Here is a 15,000-nt window from a genome sequence, read left to right as displayed (position 1 = left end):
TCTCTCTCTCCAGAGTTATCAGTCTCTCTCTCTCCAGAGTTATCAGTCTCTCTCTCTCTCAGAGTTATCAGTCTCTCTCTCTCCAGAGTTATCAGTCTCTCTCTCTCCAGAGTTATCAGTCTCTCTCTCTCTCTCTCTCCTCCAGAGTTATCAGTCTCTCCAGAGTTATCAGTCTCTCTCCAGAGGTTCTCTCTCCAGAGTTATCAGTCTCTCTCTCTCAGAGTTATCAGTCTCTCTCTCTCCAGAGTTATCAGTCTCTCTCTCTCTCTCTCAGAGTTATCAGTCTCTCTCTCTCTCTCTCCAGAGTTATCAGTCTCTCTCTCTCTCTCTCCAGAGTTATCAGTCTCTCTCTCTCTCTCTCTCCAGAGTTATCAGTCTCTCTCTCTCTCTCTCCAGAGGTATCAGTCTCTCTCTCTCTCTCTCTCTCTCCAGAGTTATCAGTCTCTCTCCAGTATCAGTGTATCTTCAGACTTACCCAGCATCGTTGTCCGTCCTCTTCAGTACTTTGGAGATGTGAGTAAGACTGTGTCTGAACTGAGAGAGAAACTAGAAGACTTCCTTAAAGGAGAATGGACCAAGATCTCCACTACAGGTGTGTTGAAAACAATAAGAACATCAACTTTAGACCATTGAAAGTTCCCTACTAGTCATATACATGTGGAATATGGTCTGATGATAACATTCCCTCTCTGTCAATGTGTTTGTGTGTCTGTAGTGAATATAGTGGATGTTGTACTGCCTCCAGAGCCCAAGACCAGAGAACAGTTGTTACAATGTGAGTTTCTTTATTGTGAAGTAACTAACAGTCTCTTTTTACTGACACTCCTAACAATCCCTCTAGAAATATATAGCAATAGTAGATCTAATCAAAGACTGGGTATCTATCTGACTCTCATATTTCTCTGATTTGATCTCTGCTGGGCTCTAATCAAAGACAGGGTAGATACAGTATCTGACTTAACTTATTGTTCTGACTCCCCTCATTGGTCTCTGCTCTTCTCCCAGATTCCTGTCAGCTCACACTGGACCCAAACACAGCACACACAGACCTCTCTCTGTCTGAAGGGAACAGAAAGGTGACACGTACAGACCAAGTCCAACCATATCCTGACCATCCAGACAGATTCACCAACTACTACCAGGTTCTGTGTAGAGAGGGTCTGTCTGGACGCTGTTACTGGGAGGTGGAGTGGACTGGTGGTGTTGATACAGCAGTCTCATATAAAGACATCAGCAGAACAGAGACAGATGGTGGATTTGGATTCAATAACAAGTCCTGGAGTTTAGAGTGCTATAGTGATGGTTATTGGTTCAGACACAATAATGTTGTGACTAAAGTATCAGGCCCTCAGTCCTCCAGAGTAGGAGTGTACCTGGATCACAAGGCAGGTACTCTGTCCTTCTACAGTGTCTCTGACACAATGACCCTCCTCCACAGAGTCCAGACCACATTCACTCAGCCCCTCTATCCTGGGTTTTGTCTCTGGTTCTGCTGAGCTGGTTAAACTGTAAACTGATTAGTTATTAATTAAAATTCAATCCAATGTTTTAATCTTGTCCATTTCCATGAATCATGATGTCTGGTGTTGATGTATATTGGTTGTCATTCAGAACCATTGATATGTTTTCTCAGTTGGTTCTCTGTCTCTATGTAATTCTCCTCAGTATCATTGATCAGCTTGTTGGCTCGGTCCTAATTGATGTGTTCTCTGTCACCTGGAGCTGCATGGAAAATGGTCCAGGAACTAAAGGACAATTCAGGACTAGTCAGCCCACTACAAGCTGGTATCACTTACTTTCTACTAAACTATATGGTCTGGTTTCCCAGACACAGATGAATCCTAGTCCTGGACTAAACAGTATGTTCAATGTAGATGTCCAGGAAACCGGCCCTAAATGTGTCATCTTTCATCCTCCCATACTGCTCAGTCCAGCAACATTAAACCTGTCCAGCAGGTGGTGCTGTTGACCAAACAATAAAACCAGCAGATATCTTGACTTGCCACTCAGTATATCAGTAATGTTCAGAATAGTACTTTAATATCATTGGAGATTGATGGTCTTTTAATCCACTATCCAGAGTCAGGAACAGATGAAGTTAGGTCTGCTACTGTTCAGTGATTAAATATGATTTATGGTGATGGGAAATAATAAAAACACTCAACTTCATCTCGTAATAGTTTTCCTTTGTTATTTATTCCAAGGTGTGTCTTTAACTTGTAAATGTATTGTGTGGAGGTGAGCTAGTGGTGTGGCTGATAGAATAGAATGAAAAGGGAGGAGGGGAGGAAGAGGGGAGGAGTGAAGGGCTGTTGAAGAAACCAGATGAGGAAGAGGAAGATGTTCAGGGAATTACTGTCTCTGTTCCAAATGGTTCCCTATTCCCTACGTAGTGCACTACGGTGCTTCTGACCAGGTCTAAAGTAGTGTTCTACGTAGGGAATAGGGTGTAGATTTATTACAATATCATGCTTTAGTGTTTGGCACAGAAATATATTAGATCTCCACCCCCCACTTCCTGTCTGTCATCCCCCAGTTCTGTTAAGACTTCCTCTCATTGAACTGGGCACTCATAGTCCATAAATGGTCACTTCTGTATTGATAGTCCATACTGGTCTTTACTATGGTTCTACATACAGTACCTGTATTGATAGTCCATACTGGTCTTTACTATGGTTCTACATACAGTACCTGTATTGATAGTCCATACTGGTCTTTACTATGGTTCTACATACAGTACCTGTATTGATAGTCCATACTGGTCTTTACTATGGTTCTACATACAGTACCTGTATTGATAGTCCATACTGGTCTTTACTATGGTTCTACATACAGTATCTGTATTGATAGTCCATACTGGTCTTTACTATGGTTCTACATACAGTACCTGTATTGATAGTCCATACTGGTAGAGGGATTTACTATGGTTCTAGATACAGAGGAGAGAGGTACCTGGAGTATTGATAGTCCATACTGGTCTTTAAAGAGGAGAGAGGTATGGTTGTACATACAGTAGAGGGATTGACCATAGTGGTCTTTACTATGGTTCTAAATACAGTACCTGTATTGATAGTCCATACTGGTCTTTACTGGAGTGGTTCTGAAAGAGGAGAGAGGTACAGTACCTGGAGTGATGATGAGGGATAAAGTCCATAGTGATGATCTTTACTATGGTTGATAGATGTGAAAGAGGAGAGAGGTATCTGTACTTGGAGGGATAGAGGGATGTGAAAGAGGAGAGAGGTAATGTTTGCCCATGTTCCTTCATCTCCCCACAGTGATGATAGAGGGATGTGATAATGGTTCTACTCCCATGGAGTGATGATAGAGGGATTCCATCTCTCCTGGAGTTGATAGAGGGATGTGAACTTGTCCACTTCCCCATGGAGTGATGATTGTGAAAGAGGAAATGACTGGGAGTTTGATAGAGGGATGTAGGACTCAATGGTTGTACTCCCCATGGAGTGATGATAGAGGGATGTGAAAGAGGAATCCAATGCTTTTACATTTGTGATAGAGGATGTAAAGAGAAGGAATGTTGTACCACCATGGAGTGAGATAGGATGTGAAAGAGAGAGATTATGGGTCTCCCCCATGGAGTGATGATAGAGGGATGTGAAAGAGGAGAGAGGTAATGGTTGTACTCCCCATGGAGATGATAGAGGGATGTGAAAGAGGAGAGAGGTAATGGTTGTACTCCCCATGGAGTGATGATAGAGGGATGTGAAAGAGGAGAGAGGTAATGGTTGTACTCCCCATGGAGTGATGATAGAGGGATGTGAAAGAGGAGAGAGGTAATGGTTGTACTCCCCCATGGAGTGATGATAGAGGGATGTGAAAGAGGAGAGAGGTAATGGTTGTACTCCCCATGGAGTGATGATAGAGGGATGTGAAAGAGGAGAGAGGTAATGGTTGTACTCCCCATGGAGTGATGATAGAGGGATGTGAAAGAGATGAAAGAGGAGAGAGGTAATGGTTGTACTCCCCATGGAGTGATGATAGAGGGATGTGAAAGAGGAGAGAGAGACTCCCCATGAGGATGATAGAGGGATGTGAAAGAGGAGAGAGGTATGGTTGTACTCCCCATGGAGTGATGATAGAGGGATGTGAAAGAGGAGAGAGGTAATGGTTGTACTCCCCATGGAGTGATGATAGAGGGATGTGAAAGAGGAGAGAGGTAATGGTTGTACTCCCCATGGAGTGATGATAGAGGGATGTGAAAGAGGAGAGAGGTAATGGTTGTACTCCCCATGGAGTGATGATAGAGGGATGTGAAAGAGGAGAGAGGTAATGGTTGATACTGAAAGAGGAGAGAGGTAATGGAGTGATGATAGAGGGATGTGAAAGAGGAGAGATAGAGGGATAATGGTTGTACTCCCCATGGAGTGATGATAGAGGAGGGATGTGAAAGAGGAGAGAGGTAATGGTTGTACTCCCCCATGGAGTGATGATAGAGGGATGTGAGAGGAGATATGGAGTGATGAAAGGGAGGAAAGAGAGGTAATGGTTGTACTCCCCCATGGAGTGATGATAGAGGGATGTGAAAGAGGAGAGAGGTAATGGTTGTAGAGGGATGTGAAAGAGGAGAGAGGTGGAGTGAGTGATAGAGGGATGTGAAAGAGGAGAGAGGTAATGGTTGTACTCCCCATGGAGTGAGTGATGATAGAGGGATGTGAAAGAGGAGGTAGAGAGGTATAGATGGTTGTACTCCCCATGGAGTGATGATAGAGGGATGTGGTTGTAAAGAGGAGAGAGGTAATGGTTGTACTCCCCATGGAGTGATGATAGAGGGATGTGAAAGAGGAGAGAGGTAATGGTGTGTACTTTACCCCCCATGGAGTGATGATAGAGGGATGTGAAAGAGGAGAGAGGTAATGGTTGTACTCCCCATGGAGTGATGATAGAGGGATGTGAAAGAAAGAGGGTTGTAGAGAGATAGTAAAGAGGAGAGAGGTAATGGTTGTACTCCCCATGGAGTGATGATAGAGGGATGTGAAAGAGGAGAGAGGTAATGGTTGTACTCCCCCATGGAGTGATGATAGAGGGATGTGAAAGAGGAGAGAGGTAATGGTTGTACTCCCCCATGGAGTGATGATAGAGGGATGTGAAAGAGGAGAGAGGTAATGGTTGTACTCCCCCATGGAGTGATGATAGAGGGATGTGAAAGAGGAGAGAGGTAATGGTTGTACTCCCCATGGAGTGTGATGATAGAGGGATGTGAAAGAGGAGATGGTTGTACTCAAGATAGGGGATGTGAAAGAGGAGAGAGTAATGGTTGTACTCCCCATGGAGTGATGATAGAGGGATGTGAAAGAGGAGAGAGGTAATGGTTGTACTCCCCATGGAGTGATGATAGAGGGATGTGAAAGAGGAGAGAGGTAATGGTTGTACTCCCCATGGAGTGATGATAGAGGGATGTGAAAGAGGAGAGAGGTAATGGTTGTACTCCCCATGGAGTGATGATAGAGGGATGTGAAAGAGGAGAGAGGTAATGGTTGTACTCCCCCATGGAGTGATGATAGAGGGATGTGAAAGAGGAGAGAGGTAATGGTTGTACTCCCCCATGGAGTGATGATAGAGGGATGTGAAAGAGGAGAGAGGTAATGGTTGTACTGGACTTAATTATTTAATATGTACTGTTTATTCCATAGCTTAATATGTGAAATGCTCACCTCCTCTATAAGAGGCATTAGTTGTTGATGTAGGGTTTCATCTGTCAAAAGTAAAATCACACCTGGTGATTTATGAGTCATAAATGTCATTACCGTGTTCTGTGTCCGTTTGTTTGTCTTTGGGGTCGTCAGCTGATGTTTGGCTCCTTAGACCCTCACTAACTTCATAAGATGCAACATTGAGAGCATCCTTTAGTGCTGTATCACCGCCTGGTACGTCAACTGTACCGCCAGCATCCGCAAGGCTCTCCAGAGGGTGCTGCGGTCTGCACAACGCATCACCGGGGGCAAACTACCTGCCCTCCATGACACCTAATGTCACTGGGAGGCCAAAAAGATCAGGAAGGACCTGAGCCACGGCCTGTTCACTCTGCTGCCATCCAGAAGGCGAGGTACCGACAGTTGCATCAAAGCTGGGAGAGACTAAAAAACAGCTTCTATCTCAAGGCCATCAGAGTGTTAAATAGCCACCACTAACATTGAGTGGCTGCTGCCAACACACTGACTCAACTCCACAGAATCAATTCTTGACGTTTAATCATAAATTATTTGTCAGAGAGGATCACCACTTTATTTTAAGAATGTGAAATGTCAGAATAAGTAGAGAGAATTATTTATTTTAGTTTATATTTCTTTCATCACATTCCCAGTGGGTCAGAAGTTTACATACACTCAATTAGTATTTGGTAGCATTGCCTTTAACCTCATAGTCCGACCAAACCCGTATGCGGTAGCGTAACTACAGCCTCAAGCTCATTAGCATAACGCAACGTTAGCGATTTCTAAAAATCGCAAATGAAATGAAATAAATATGCCTGTTCTCAAGCTTATCCTTTTCTTAACAATCCTGTCGTCTCAGATTTTCAAAATATGCTTTAGAACCAGAGAAAATCACTAATTTGTGTAAGAGTGGTGATAGCTAGCTTAGCGTTAGCATTTAGCACGCAACATATTCACAAAAACCAGCCAAGGAATCAAATAAAATAATTTACCTTTGAAGAACTTCAGATGTTTCAATGAGGAGACTCTCAGTTACATAGCAGATGTCCAGTTTTTCCTGAAAGATTCTTGTGTAGGACACATCGTTACCTTTTGTTACTATGCATATGGCTACCGAAACTAACCGAAAATTCAGTCACCTACATGTCGAACTTTTTCCCGAATTAACTCCATAATATCGACTGAAACATGGAAAACGTTGTTTGAATCAATCCTGAAGGTGGTTTGTCATATTTCTCTCCATTGAAAGCACCGTCCTTGTAGCCTGGTTTGTTCTGAGATTTGAATGGAAAAATACCGGGACCTGACTTTTGCGCACCGATTGCCACGCAGACACCAAGCGGGACACCTGGTAAATGTAGTCCCTTATGGTCAATCTTCCAATGATATCCCTACAAATACGTCACAATGCTGCAAAGACCTTGGGGAAACAAGAGAAAGAGTCTGTTCATTCCTGTCGCATTCACAGCCATATAAGGCGATCATGGAAAACGTAGCCTCAGAAATCCTGTGCATTTCCTGGTCGGTCATACATCTTGGTTTTGCCCGAAGCATTTGTTCTAAGGGACTCACAGTGAAAATCTTTGCATTTCTGGAAACGTAAGACTGTCTTCTTTCCAAAACTATCAATTCCAAGCATATTCGAGCATCTTTTCGTGACAAAATATTGCGCTTAAAACGGGCACGTCTTTTTATCCAAAAATGAAATACTGCCCCTAGAGTCTTAACAGGTTAAATTGTTTAACTTGGGTCAAACGTTTCAGGTAGCCTTCCACAAGCTACCCACAATAAGTTGGGTGAATTTTGTCCCATTCCTCCTGACAGAGCTGGTGTAACTGAGTCAGGTTTGTAGGCCTCCTTGCTCGCACACGCTTTTTCAGTTCTGCCCACAAATTTTCTATAGGATTGATGTCAGGGCTTTGTGATGGCCACTCCAATACCTTGACTTTGTGGTCCTTAAGCCATTTTGCCACAACTTTGGAAGTATGCTTGGGGTCATTGTCCATTTGCGACCAAGCTTTAACTTCCTGACTGATGTCTTGAGATGTTGCTTCAAGATATCCACATCATTTTCCTCCCTCATGATGCCATCTATTTTGTGAAGTGCACCAGTCCCTCCAGCAGCAAAGCACCCACATAACATAATGCTGCCATCCCTGTTCTTCACGGTTGGGATGGTGATCTTCAGCTTGCAAGCCTCCCCCTTTTTCCTCCAAACATAACAATGGTCATTATGGCCAAGCAGTTCTATTTTTGTTTCATCAGATCAGAGGACATTTCTCCCAAATTTCTCAAAAAAGTACGATCTTTGTCCCCATGTGCAGTTACAAACCATAGTCTGGCTTTTTATGGTGGTTTTGGAGCAGTGGCTTCTTCCTTGCTGAGCGGCCTTTCAGGTTATGACGATATATGACTCGTTTCACTGTGGATATAGATACTTTTGTACCTGTTTCCTCCAGTATCTTCACAAGGTCCTTTGCTGTTGTTCTGGGATTGATTTGCACTTTTCGCACCAAAGTGAGTTCATCTCTAGGAGACAGAATGCGTCTCCTTCCTGAGCGGTATGACGGCTGCATGGTCCCATAGTGTTTATACTTGCGTACGGTCATGATGTTGACCTGGGGTAGGTTTATGACAGTCATAAATACCTCTCCCCCCTTTATCCTCTCTCCACCCTACTGATGTGACATTTGAAAATCCCTTGGTTAACAGAGAATCTGGGAACATCAGAAGTTGGGGGGAAATGAACTATATTCTGGTAATCCGACCAATGGAACATATGCGGTGGTACTTAATGAATATGATGTCAGTTCGGTTGTCATCTGAGACATTCTCATCAATGAGACGATGACAGAAACTCTACAGTGGAAAGTCTACACATCAGAGTTATCGGATTCACTTGGAATTGTTGTTCAATTTAAATATTTGAATATAAAATTATTGGTGAAAAAATGAAACGTAATTTTAGCCTCCAAATGAGAGTTTTGGGTTTTCATAAGGTTACTGCTCTGCTCAATCAAGCCCCTTTGAAGAGAGGTAAAATCTATAAAAACACACCCTTCTCCCTCCACTATATAAAGGAAAATGTAACCTCCTGTTCCGGGTACATTAGGATGACGATGTCAGAATGGTATGAACTTTGAACTCTTATTCACTACAGAAGTGATACCGCCTAGCCGTTGAGTTAGCAACAGCAGCTGCAAATGTGGGCTAGGAAAGAACAGACAGAGTGTCCCGTCTACCACACAAAGACGTTACTACAACGTATCCAATTTACCAGCAGAGACATTCTTCAAAGGACACAGGACTCGGTTGGGCAACACGGTCTTCCATCTACCACCAACCTACCGAAGCGCAGCTCAGAGTAAATATTTATTGCATTTTCCTTTTCCAAATGGGCGGGAATTTAGAATGCAAAAGATACTGTATTTCTAGTTAAATACATTTACATGATTAGCTCAATGAGGTATAATAATTTTATAGAATAGCATGCTTGTTAGTGGAATTTCTAAATTCCTGTATGTTTTGTAGCCAAAACCAAATTCCCACTCAATTCTAATTCATTAATGATTTGTAAGTTCATTAATTATGCATGAAGTAGATTGAGACCAGTCTTAAAAGCCAAGGTAACAGCGTTTATTACAAGAGAGTACTCCCCACATACACATATTTCCACAGGTTATAAACTGAAAATGACGTCAGCGTCTTCCAAACGTTCTATTTCACAAGTAGAGGCCCTCTAGCTCTCGAGCCTTCGCGTTATCAGAACGAAGTCAAGGCCAGTCAGTATAAATCAACATTCTATACAGTCTGGAGATGGGCCGTTCCCACCACCTGGAGATTTGTACAACTGAATGAACTAAGGAACAGACCTTCATTGTTACTAAACTCCTGACTACATTATATACAATTGGGAAAGGGAGCAAGAGAGAAAACTCACATGTACAGTACATTACAGCATTTGGACTAGTCAGTTTCTGATTGGAATGTATACATAATTAGTCATTTCAACCATAATTTCCTCTAACAATGCTATCATGTCATATCACTTAATCCGGCATAGCCTAAGATACAACAAGTTGTTTAAGGACAGTGACATCAGAGCAATATACAATATAGGATATAAAAGATGACATGTTTAGAGGGGTTGAACTCTGTATATGGCTCAGAGGGAGGTCAATCACTTTGTACCTTGACCTTAACACTGATAGCAGCAACAACAACCACAGCAGAGAAGTTGGCTGTGTCGACAGACAGACAGACAGACAGACAGGCAGGCAGGCAGGCAGACAGACAGACAGACAGACAGACAGACAGACAGACAGGCAGGCAGGCAGGCAGACAGACAGGCAGGCAGGCAGGCAGACAGACAGACAGACAGACAGACAGACAGGCAGGCAGGCAGGCAGGCAGGCAGGCAGGCAGGCAGACAGACAGACAGGCAGGCAGGCAGGCAGGCAGGCAGGCAGGCAGACAGGCAGGCAGGCAGGCAGGCAGGCAGGGACGGACGGACGGACGGACGGACGGACGGACGGACGGACAGTTTACTATGACTGGATGAAGGGATGCAGTGTTGAATGCTTCCTTTAGGTCTCCTGGTCTCTTGGGATTTAAACTGTGAATACAGAGAGAGAGTCCTAACCATTCAATCAATGTACACAACACACAGTCATCATTAACACCATACTGAGTGGAGACTCTTATAATATAATACAATATTATATCATGACTAGAATAGAATAAGGGTTTTGACATGAAACCACAGCCAGAGGTTTGGACTTTTTAGTCATTTAGCAGAAGTTCTTATCCAGAACAACTTGCAGGAACAATTATGGTTAAGTGTCTTGTTCAAGGGAACATAGAGGTTTCACCTAGTCTGCTCAGGGATTCAAACCAGCAACCTTTCAGTTACTGTCCCTAAACCACAAGGGTACATAGACAGAGGTTTCACCTAGTCTACTCAGGGATTCAAACCAGCGACCTTTCAGTTACTGTCCCTAAACCACAAGGGAACATAGACAGAGGTTTCACCTAGTCAGCTCAGGGATTCAAACCAGCAACCTTTCAGTTACTGTCTCTATGCTCTAAACCACAAGGGAACATAGACAGAGGTTTCACCTAGTCAGCTCAGGGATTCAAACCAGCGACCTTTCAGTTACTGTCTCTATGCTCTAAACCACTAGGATACCTGTCACCTTGACAGTGTGTCTCTATACCTCTCAGTCTCTAAACCACTAGGATACCTGTCACCTTGACAGTGTGTCTCTGTACCTCTCAGTCTCTAAACCACTAGGATACCTGTCACCTTGACAGTGTGTCTCTATACCTCTCAGTCTCTAAACCACTAGGATACCTGTCACCTTGACAGTGTGTCTCTATACCTCTCAGTCTCTAAACCACTAGGATACCTGTCACCTTGGCAGTGTGTCTCTAAACCTCTCAGTCTCTAAACCACTAGGATACCTGTCACCTTTACAGTGTGTCTCTAAACCTCTGTCTCTAAACCACTAGGATACCTGTCACCTTGACAGTGTGTCTCTCTACCTCTCAGTCTCTAAACCACTAGGATACCTGTCACCTTGACAGTGTGTCTCTGTACCTCTCAGTCTCTAAACCACTAGGATACCTGTCACCTTGACAGTGTGTATCTAAACCACTAGGATACCTGTCACCTTGACAGTGTGTCTCTATACCTCTCAGTCTCTAAACCACTAGGATACCTGTCACCTTGACAGTTTGTCTCTATACCTCTCAGTCTCTAAACCACTAGGATACCTGTCACCTTGACAGTGTGTCTCTATACCTCTCAGTCTCTAAACCACTAGGATACCCGTCACCTTGACAGTGTGTCTCTATACCTCTCAGTCTCTAAACCACTAGGATACCTGTCACCTTGACAGTGTGTCTCTACCTCTCAGTCTCTAAACCACTAGGATACCTGTCACCTTGACAGTGTGTCTCTATACCTCTCAGTCTCTAAACCACTAGGATACCTGTCACCTTGGCAGTGTGTCTCTATACCTCTCAGTCTCTAAACCACTAGGATACCTGTCACCTTGACAGTGTGTCTCTATACCTCTCAGTCTCTAAACCACTAGGATACCTGTCACCTTGACAGTGTGTCTCTATACCTCTCAGTCTCTAAACCACTAGGATACCTGTCACCTTGACAGTGTGTCTCTATACCTCTCAGTCTCTAAACCACTAGGATACCTGTCACCTTGACAGTGTGTCTCTATACCTCTCAGTCTCTAAACCACTAGGATACCTGTCACCTTGACAGTGTGTCTCTATACCTCTCAGTCTCTAAACCACTAGGATACCTGTCACCTTGACAGTGTGTCTCTATACCTCTCAGTCTCTAAACCACTAGGATACCTGTCACCTTGACAGTGTGTCTCTATACCTCTCAGTCTCTAAACCACTAGGATACCTGTCACCTTGACAGTGTCTCTATACCTCTCAGTCTCTAAACCACTAGGATACCTGTCACCTTGACAGTGTGTCTCTATACCTCTCAGTCTCTAAACCACTAGGATACCTGTCACCTTGACAGTGTGTCTCTATACCTCTCAGTCTCTAAACCACTAGGATACCTGTCACCTTGACAGTGTGTCTCTATACCTCTCAGTCTCTAAACCACTAGGATACCTGTCATCTTGACAGTGTGTATCTCTACCTCTCAGTCTCTGAAGACACCCAGCCATGGTTAGGATTAATAGAGAAGCTTTTCTTGCTGAAAGACAGTTTAATTTCATCTGGTTTCAGAAATAATGTATTGTATATGTTCATAACCCCGTCCACCTATAAGATGTGGGGGATCTGTATGACTAAGAAGAGACACAAAGAACTCTGACTTTAAAACGTCTTCTCTTTTTTAGTTCTAGATATGTCTAGGGTTACTGCTGAATGTAGTACCTCTAACCCTGACCCTAGACCTGTCAGTAATAACCACACTGTAATGTAAAGTGTTCCATTCTAGGGTTACTGCTGAATGTAGTACCTCTAACCCTGACCCTAGACCTGTCAGTAATAACCTACACTGTAATGTAAAGTGTTCCATTCTAGGGTTACTGCTGAATGTAGTACCTCTAACCCTGACCCTAGACCTGTCAGTAATAACCACACTGTAATGTAAAGTGTTCCATTCTAGGGCTTACTGACTGAATAATAACCACACTGTAATGTACCTCTAACCCTGACCCTAGACCTGTCAGTAATAACCACACTGTAATGTAAAGTGTTCCATTCTAGGGTTACTGCTGAATGTAGTACCTCTAACCCTGACCCTAGACCTGTCAGTAATAACCCTGATTCTAGGGTTACTGCTAGACCTAGACCTGTCAGTAATAACCACACTGTAATGTAAAGTGTTCCATTCTAGGGTTACTGCTGAATGTAGTACCTCTAACCCTGACCCTAGACCTGTCAGTAATAACCACACTGTAATGTAAAGTAGTACCTCATTCTCAATGATCAGTCAATACATACAGTATTCAGTAGACTTCTACCTCTCTCCTCCTTATCTCGTTCTCTCCCTCTAACCCCTCCCCCAGGAAGTCCCTCCCCTTCCCAGTAGACTTCTACCTCTCTCCTCCTTATCTCGTTCTCTCCCTCTAACCCCTCCCCAGGAAGTCCCTCCCCCTCCCAGTAGACTTCTACCTCTCTCCTCCTTATCTCATTCTCTCCCTCTAACCCCTCCCCCAGGAAGTCCCTCCCCTCCCACAAACTATTTTCTGAGGAAACAAAACTGATCTGAGTCTCTGTGTCGTCTGTCTGTGTGACAGTGAACAACCGTCCAAATGGCTCAACAGGGAGTTCTGCTGGACCAGGACCAGTTCTGTTGTTCTGTCTGTCTGGATCTACTGAAGGAGCCGGTCACTATTCCCTGTGGACACAGTTACTGTAGGAGCTGTATTGAGGGCTGCTGGGATCAGGATGTTCTGAAAGGGGTCTATAGCTGTCCTCAGTGCAGAGAGACCTTCACTCCAAGGCCTAATCTGAGGAAAAATAACATGTTGGCTGAGCTGGTGGAGAAACTGAGGAAGACAGGACTCCAGGCTGCTCCCCTCCTGCTCTGTGCTATGCTGGACCTGGAGATGTGGTGTGTGATGTCTGCACTGGGACCAGAAAGCAGAAAGCCCTCATGTCCTGTCTGGTGTGTCTGGCCTCTTACTGTGAGACTCACCTCCAACTTCACTATGAATCTCCTGCTTTGAAGAAGCACAAGCTGGTCAAAGCCACGGCACAACTACAGGAGAAGATCTGCTCTCATCATGACAAACTGCTGGAGGTTTACTGTCGTACCGATCAGCAGTGTATCTGTTATCTGTGTACAATGGATGAACATAAAGGCCATGATACAGTGTCAGCTGCAGCAGAGAGGACTGAGAAACAGGTAAGACCAGAACAACTTGTTGGTGGCTGTCTGATAAACAAAGAATTAAAGATACAGTAGGAACTAAATCTGTTTGAATATGAGATCATTACATTATATACAATATGAAATGGATCCACAAATATGAACACAAACCTTGAGTATATAGATATGTTAACCCAGATTCTCCAAATGTATCACCATTTTCTAAAGTCAAACACTATTATCATTCTGAATGGCCTTTTTTGAGTCCAAAGTTCAGTCTCAACCCCTTGATACATGAAGGCCTACCATAAAAACTATAATTCACATAGCAACATAATATAATATTGTAAAGGGACTTCCTCAGGATTGTCGACCTTCCTCTCTATGGGTCCTATGTCACATTACTATACTATTGATCTACTGGACTAATAAAGCTTGATAGCTCATTGAAGAGTGATTCTCCACAGAGGCAGCTGGGGATGAGTCAGCAGAAGGTCCAGCAGAGATTCCAGGAGAGAGAGAAGGAGCTGAAGGAGCTCCAACAGGCTGTGGAGTCTTTCAAGGTGAGTATTGTTGACCAGAGGAGACACAATTTCACTTCTCTCCTCCAGTCAGAGAGAGAGAGGGGCCCCTATTCAATCCCACTGACCCCACTGTTGGGATCAGGCTGTCTGGACCCCTTTCAGAGAATAGACTGGTTCATGTAACTGACTAGGCTGCCTCATCACATAACCATCACAGTAACCATGACTGACTCATGTCCCCTATACATTAAAATGGAACTGTCTCTCTCTCAATTGAATTAAATTCATAGGGCTTTATTGGCATGGAAATATATGTTTACATTGCCAAAGCAAGTGAAATAGACAATAAACAAAAGTGAAATAAACAATCAGAATTGAACAGTAAACATTACACTTGGAAGGGATTTGGGGGATGGGGGAGGGTCTATTAGAAGTTAGTAGG

The 15,000-nt window shown here is 43.7% G+C and overlaps 1 protein-coding gene and 2 pseudogenes across 1 annotated transcript in view; 2 read left to right on the top strand and 1 right to left on the bottom strand.

The window, feature by feature from the left end:
* The window catches only part of LOC135561389 (tripartite motif-containing protein 16-like), a 41,740-nt pseudogene extending 40,108 nt beyond the window's left edge, over positions 1–1,632 (top strand).
* The window catches only part of LOC135561380 (E3 ubiquitin/ISG15 ligase TRIM25-like), a 426,185-nt gene that overhangs the window by 55,067 nt on the left and 356,118 nt on the right, over positions 1–15,000 (bottom strand). The gene's annotated exons all lie outside the window — the stretch shown is intronic.
* LOC135561386 (tripartite motif-containing protein 16-like) overlaps positions 13,415–15,000 on the top strand; it is an 8,233-nt pseudogene continuing 6,647 nt past the window's right edge.

This window comes from Oncorhynchus nerka, linkage group LG17 (genome assembly GCF_034236695.1).
Source record: "Oncorhynchus nerka isolate Pitt River linkage group LG17, Oner_Uvic_2.0, whole genome shotgun sequence".
Taxonomy (NCBI): domain Eukaryota; kingdom Metazoa; phylum Chordata; class Actinopteri; order Salmoniformes; family Salmonidae; genus Oncorhynchus; species Oncorhynchus nerka.
This window is presented reverse-complemented; position numbering and strand designations above follow the sequence as displayed.